Source organism: Phoenix dactylifera, chromosome 1 (assembly GCF_051530095.1).
Source record: "Phoenix dactylifera cultivar Ajwa chromosome 1, Ajwa_hap1_PhDact_Kaust_v1.1, whole genome shotgun sequence".
NCBI classification, from domain to species: domain Eukaryota; kingdom Viridiplantae; phylum Streptophyta; class Magnoliopsida; order Arecales; family Arecaceae; genus Phoenix; species Phoenix dactylifera.
The window spans coordinates 63,382,720-63,390,225 of record NC_143190.1 but is presented as its reverse complement, the minus strand read 5'-3'; the positions used below and the strand labels follow the sequence as shown (position 1 = coordinate 63,390,225).

Genomic DNA, 7,506 nt, shown 5'->3' with positions numbered 1-7,506 from the left:
GCCCAAAAATCACCCCAGTGCATAAATATCCTAAGCTTAACTAAAATCAACTAGACGTTGGCCCCTAAGGACATTCGAGCTCAATAGGACGAAGACCACCGAAAGTTGCACCAATTTCGCTCTGTGGCTTAGTTGATGTCTAGGCAAGCTTTGTCCCTATAAGGGAGACAGTTCATCTGTTCGAGGCAAGTGGGTTTTAAAGGGGACCTTTGCGAACGCATCGTGACCCCTCCACTTACCTGGGAGCTTACCTGGTCAACTCGGTTCATTAGACCGGATTGGAGGCTTAGGTGCCCTCTTCAAACCAGTTAGGTGCTGTCTAGAAATTTAAGAAAAACATTAGAAATTGAGGTGTAATGTTTTGTTGCATGTTTGACTGTGAATAGGATTTTTATTTTAGGATGTCGTTTTAGGGTATCTTTAGTTGGTACTTATATTATTTTTTTTATTTTTTTAAAAAAAAAAGAAAAAAAGAGAGGGAATTATTTTGCATGCTAAAGTGGAATAGGGACGACACCGATCGATTAAGTCGTACAACTTTAAATCATCCCTTAGGACATACCTCTGAAATTCCTTCGCAATATCTCACACCTTGTGAGATGGCTGATCTAAATGAAGATGCGGGGAGTCACCACAATCGAGAACGAGAACCCCATGTTATAACTCTAAGACAATACCTACAACCGGCTAGGACTAGTCAGCCTTCATGCATAATTTTTCCTGATAATGTAGGACATTTTGACATCAAACCAGGGGTAATCCAATTGCTGCCCAAGTTTCATGGGTTAGAGTCCGAAAGTCCGTATCTTCATTTAAAGGATTTTGAAGAATTGAGCATTACATTTAGAGTGCCAAATGTCACCGAGGATGTCCTCAAGTTGACATTGTTTCCTTTCTCTCTAAAGGATAAGGCCAAAACATGGCTAAACTCTTTGTGACCTAGATCAATAAGAAATTGGCAAGATATGCATAGAGAATTTTTAAAGAAGTTCTTCCCCATACAAAGGACCAACTTTTTGAAAAGACATATCAGCAATTTCCAACAAAAAGATAATGAAACATTTTATGAATGTTGGGAAAGATTTAAAGACCTTCTTCTCTCATGCCCTCATCACGGATTCGAAACTTGGAGAACCATTAGCTTCTTTTATGAAGGTTTATCTCCACAGTTGAAACAGTTTGTAGAGACCATGTGCAATGGTAGATTTTTAGAAAAACACCCTGATGAGGCATGGGAGTATTTGGATTCCCTTGCTGAGACTGCCCAACTTTGGGATAATGGGGATAGAAACAACAAGTCTTTGCCTAAGCCTACTAGCTCTGTACAGGGAGGCCTTTACAACTTCAGAATTGAGGATGATCTTCACGCTAAAATGGCAGCCCTCACTAGGAAGGTAGAAGAAATTGAGCTTAGGAAGGTTGAGCCTGTCAAGACTATAGAGCTTAGAAACGAGTGTTGTGGTATCTACGATATGTCGGGTCATACCACTACAGATTGCCCCACCATACCGGCATTCAAAGAAGTTTTGCACGATCAAGCAAATGCTATGAACTCCTACCAAAAGCCTTATAACGATCCATACTCGAATACCTATAACCCTGGTTGGAAGAATCATCCAAACTTTAGGTGGAGAAACGATCATCCTCAACAGTCACACCATTCAGCTCCTCCACCTGCACATCCAACTTATGCACCATCACCTTCTCAAAAGCCAAATATCGAGGATACCTTGCAATCCATACAAACTTTTCTACAAGGACAAGCTAATATCAATGCTCAAAATACTCGAAATTTTGAAGACATAAGGAACCAATTGTCAATGTTGACTACCGTCCTAAGTACCCAAGAGAAGGGTAAGCTTCCAGCTCAACCCCAACCTAACCCACAAGTGCACGGTAGTATTCTAGTTCGCATACAGAGCATGCAAAGAGCATCATGACTTTGCGTAATGGAAAAGTCATTAATCAGACCATTCCATTGAGACCGCAGGTCACTTCTAATTCTGATGCTCCCAAAGTTGATGAAAGGGATAAAGAAGAAGTTGAGGTCCCAACTTCTACTAAGAAAGTTGAATGTCCTTTTCCTCCACCTTTTCCACAACGGTTAAAGCCGTTGCAAAAGCTCGAACCTAATTCTGAAATTCTTAAACTTTTTAAACAAGTAAAGATCAACATACCTCTTCTTGATGCAATCAAACAAGTACCCTCATATGCCAAATTTTTGAAGGACTTGTGTACTGTTAAACGCCGATTAAATGTTAAGAAGAAGACATTTTTAACTGAAAATGTGAGTGCTATTTTGCAGCACAACATTCTCCCTAAATATAAAGATCCAGGTTGCCCAACCATCTCATGCATCATAGGTGACTTTAGGATAGAGCGAGCATTGTTAGATTTAGGGGCGAGTGTGAATTTATTGCCATATTCTGTATATGAGCAACTTGGTTTAGGTGAGTTGAAGCCAACCTCCGTCACTTTGCAATTAGCTGACAGGTCAGTTAAAATTCCAGGGATTGTCGAGGATGTATTAGTCCAAGTAGACAAGTTCTACTTTCCTGTCGATTTTATCGTATTGGACACACATCCGGCTTCGAACTCACAGTCTCAGATTCCGGTCATTTTAGGACGTCCATTCCTTGCAACTTCTAATGCATTGATTAATTGTAGGAATGGCGTCATGAAGCTTTCTTTTGGTAACATGACCTTAGAACTGAACATTTTTAATGTGTGCAAACAACCCAATGATCCCGAAGAGAGTAAGGAGGTTGATTGGGTTGAAACCATCGCAGAAGAATATTTGTTAGCTAAAGCAATTAACGACCCATCCAATGATAGCTTAATTGATTGGTGTCCTAATGGAACCGATGATGATGATTTGTCAGTCACACCTATTGTGGATAATCTGGATATCAAGATGGTCAATGGGTGGAGACCAAAAGTAGGAGAATTTGAGAGGTTGTCGCCTCGAGAGGTGAAAATAGTACTATCCCATGAGCAAGCACCCAAGCTCGAATTGAAACCCTTACCGAATGAACTCAAGTATGCCTTTCTTGGACCCGAGGACACTTACCCTATCATTATCTCGTCTGATCTTAATCATGACCAAGAAAGAAAATTACTTGGTGTTCTAAAGAATCATAAAGGAGCCTTAGGGTGGTCTATTGCCGATTTGAAGGAAATTAGCCCCTTAATTTGCACGCACCGGATATATTTGGAGGACAATGCCAAAACCACAAGGCAAATGCAACGAAGGTTAAATCCTACAATGAGAGATGTGGTTAAGGCAGAAGTCCTCAAGTTGCTTGACGTGGGTATTATTTATCCAATTTCTGACAGCAAGTGGGTAAGCCCTACTCAAGTCGTTCCTAAGAAATCGGGTTTGACAGTAGTAGAAAATGAACAAGGTGAACTAGTTCCAACTCGTGTCCCGACGAGTTGGCGCATGTGTGTTGACTACCGAAAGCTGAATTTGGTCACACGAAAGGATCACTTTCCTCTACCCTTCCTAGACCAAGTATTGGAGAGGGTTGCAGGGCATGATTTCTATTGTTTTCTCGATGGCTATTCGGGATATTATCAAATTGAAATTTCACCGGAAGATCAAGAGAAGACTACCTTCACTTGTCCTTTTGGCACATTTGCTTTCCGACGAATGCCATTCGGGTTGTGTAATGATCCTGCAACATTCCAAAGATGCATGCTCAGCATCTTTGAAGACATGAACGAGAAATTTTTGGAAGTGTTCATGGACGACTTCTCCGTTTTTGGCGACACATTTGATGATTGCCTGTCACATTTACAAGCTGTCTTAGCTCGATGTATGGAAAAGAATTTGATACTGAATTGGGAGAAATGCCACTTCATGGTGCCAAAGGGAATTGTCTTAGGACATATTGTTTCATCGAAGGGCATGGAAGTAGATAGAGCTAAGACTGATTTAATTGCTAAGCTACCTGCATCCAAGACGGTTAGAGATGTTAGATCATTTTTGGGTCACGCCGGATTTTATAGGAGATTCATCAAGGACTTTAGTGTCATATCTCGACCATTATGTAATCTCCTATCCCTTGATACACCGTTCAATTGGACTGAAACCTGTCAGGAGGCATTCGAAAAGTTGAAGTCTATGCTTAGCACTGCACCCATCGTGCGACCACCCGATTGGTCATTACCTTTTGAGATTATGTGTGACGCTAGCGACTATGCAATAGGAGCTGTCCTAGGACAACGCAAGGATAATAAGCCATATGTCATTTACTATGCAAGCAAAACCTTAAACGATGCTCAAATGAATTATACTACCACCGAGAAGGAATTGCTTGCAGTAGTATTTGCCTTAGATAAATTTCGCTCTTATATCCTTGGTGCTCCTATTGTTATCTTCACGGACCATGCGGCACTAAAATATTTGTTGGATAAGAAAGAGGCCAAACTACGCTTAATACGATGGATACTTCTACTCCAAGAATTTGACATCACTATCAAAGATAAAAAAGAAGTAGAGAATGTGGTTGCTGACCATTTATCACGATTAGTTTTTCATGATTCAGTGCCACAGTTTTCCATCAAGGACTCATTCCCTGAAGAGCAGTTGTTTGCACTTTCTAGTATACCATGGTATGCAGATATTGTAAATTTTCTTGTTACAAGCCGGATGCCGGAGCATTGGGGGTCGACAGATAGAAAAATTTTCTTGCGCGAAGTAAAGAATTATTACTATGACGAACCCTATTTGTTTAAATATTGCAATGATCAAATCTTTAGACGATGCATACCGGATCATGATATACAAAGCGTACTTTCTTTCTGCCACACTGATGCTTGCAGTGGACACTTTGCCTCTAAGAAAACTATTGCAAAAGTTTTGCAATGTGGTTTCTATTGGCCCACTATGTTCAAAGATGCCCACGAGTTCTGCAGGACATGTGATCCATGTCAACGTATTGGAAGTCTAACTCGTAGGCAAATGATGCCTCTTCAACCCATTACTATTATCAAAATTTTCGATTGTTGGGGCATCGATTTTATGGGCCCATTCCCACCATCTTTTGGATATGAGTACATTTTAGTCGGTGTCGAATATGTGTCCAAATGGGTAGAAGCTGTTGCTTGTAAGACCAATGATCACAAACCCGTCATGAAGTTTTTAAAAGAAAATATTTTTTCATGATTTGGGATGCCTAAGGTCATAATTAGTGATGGTGGAAAACACTTTTGTAATAAACCTTTTGAGACATTATTAAAAAAGTATGGTGTCACCCACAAAGTTGCTACCCCATATCACCCGCAAACTAGTGGCCAAGTAGAATTAGCCAATCGAGAGATCAAGCGTATTTTAGAGAAAACGGTGAACCCATCACGAAAAGATTGGTCCTTGAAACTATCAGATGCATTATGGGCCTATCGTACTGCATACAAAACCATTCTTGGCATGTCTCCCTACCGGCTAGTCTACAGAAAAGCGTGTCATCTGTCTGTAGAAATAGAACATAAATCATATTGAGCAATTAGAAAATTGAATTTTGATTTACAAGATGCCGGTCCAGCTAGAAAATTGCAATTGAACGAGCTTAATGAGATTCGCAGAGATGCTTATGACAATGCTAGACTTTGTAAAGAACGAATGAAAATTAGGCACGATAGATCAATTTTAAGAAAATCTTTTAAACCTTTACAAAAAGTTCTTTGTTATGACTCTCGCTTACATCTGTTTTCTGGCAAGTTGCGATCGAGATGGACAGGTCCTTATATTATAAAAACTGTTTTTCCACATGGAGCGGTTGAGATTGAGAATCCACGAGATGGTAAAATTTTTAAGGTAAATGGACACAGGTTAAAACCTTTTCTTGAGAATTTTGCAGATGAAGAGGACTCCTTTCCCTTGGAGGAGCCTTCTTATGACTAAAGCATGATGGCAAAGGTATGTATATATTATTTAGAATTAAATTTTTTTTATTTCTATTTTTCTTCTTATTTTGTAGGTCTTATTTTCTAGATATAAACAGCTCAAGGTATTCCTCTTCTCTCCAATATTATTTTCTCTACTGTCTCTCATATATAGTTTTCTTGTATCTATTACATTGAGGACAATGCAATGTTTAAGTTGGGGGGAGGAAAATATTTTGCCAAAAAAAAAAAAACTTGCTTTTACATTTAATTTATTCTATTACTTTCTTTTCTAAGCAAATGCACATGTATTTTCATATTGAGTTTGTGCAACTATTACGGCAAGGAACACATGCATATTATGACTGATCAGAGACCTATTATTAGATCCCCGCACATGTACTTAATGATTATAGGAAGGCCTCAGGAGTTCATATTTGTTTAATGCATTTTTATTAAGCCGTATCTGTAAAAGAAGTACGAGTATCCTTGTCCGTACTATAAGGTTCATGATTTGGTTTTCACATAAAGATAGAGGTTGAATACCCTGGCTAGATCACCTAAGTGCTTTATGTTCCGACCTTGGTTGACCTATAGTCACGATGCAGTCACGTTATATGGTTCAATTTACCTCCTTTTTTTATCGTAAAAAAAAAAAAAAAAGTCTGACCTCGTGGCGTAGTTTGGTTCGAGTAATTAAGCCCGAGGGATATTTTACCTAATGCCTTGAGCCAACTGGATCAGGAGTCATTGGCCGAAAACTCGCTACATGGATCTTACTAGAGCCTAAGGGGGTTGGACTATTGTAATCGTCATATTTGTTTAAAAATAAAAATAAGCATGAATAAGGTTGGTTGGACTGAACCCAGTAACATGTGGTAATGGCTGGTTTGACTCCATTAACTTGGAACTCTGTGTACTTTGGACGTTTAGCTGGACTTGATAGCTCCTTCTTTATATGCGAACCATTTTTGACAAATTTAGACAACATGAGATAGTCTGAAAATTTGATAGATCAGGCTCTAATAAACTGTAGTAAACACTTGTGAACTTGAGTAGTGCACCTAAAAATTCAAGCAGTGCTATGTTGTGGTGGAGGTATTAGTACTCTAAGAAAGTCATACTCTTTTATGCACACTACACTTTCATATTTTCCTTGCTTTGATAGTTGCCATGCTTAAAAATATATATTAGTTACATGAGTATTAGCTTAAAATTTAGGACCTCATGTCATATCATTCATGATGTTTGTGGGTAACATCTCTACAAACCCTCACGAGACAACACTCGTCCGCTAGGGTAACCTAGGGGTTTAACGGCTTATTGCACGAGCTAAGTGCAATCGTGATGTCCTACGAAAGTGGGTACGTATCTTAGTTTTGTGTTTTTTTAGCTTCAATAAAAAGTTATAGGTTAGACCACACCTTTTGTGTCCTCATTATTGTTTGCTCGTTAATTACTAGAGACTAGCAATAAGCTAGTTGGGGGGTATGATGAGAGCACAAAAGTGCGTTATACACGTTGCTTAAATTAATATTATTGCTAACAAATAATGATAAAAGGGCTGCATTAATTTTATATTTTATATGGTGCAGATTATCATAAATCAGAGTTTAAATG

The 7,506-nt window shown here is 39.0% G+C and overlaps 1 non-coding gene across 1 annotated transcript; it reads right to left on the bottom strand.

The window, feature by feature from the left end:
- Window positions 1–1,011: 1,011 nt before the first annotated feature.
- Window positions 1,012–1,120, bottom strand: LOC149768816 (small nucleolar RNA R71). The gene has a single exon (XR_016398617.1). It is a non-coding gene; the product is annotated as a small nucleolar RNA R71 (small nucleolar RNA).
- Between the last annotated feature and the right edge of the window lie 6,386 nt (window positions 1,121–7,506).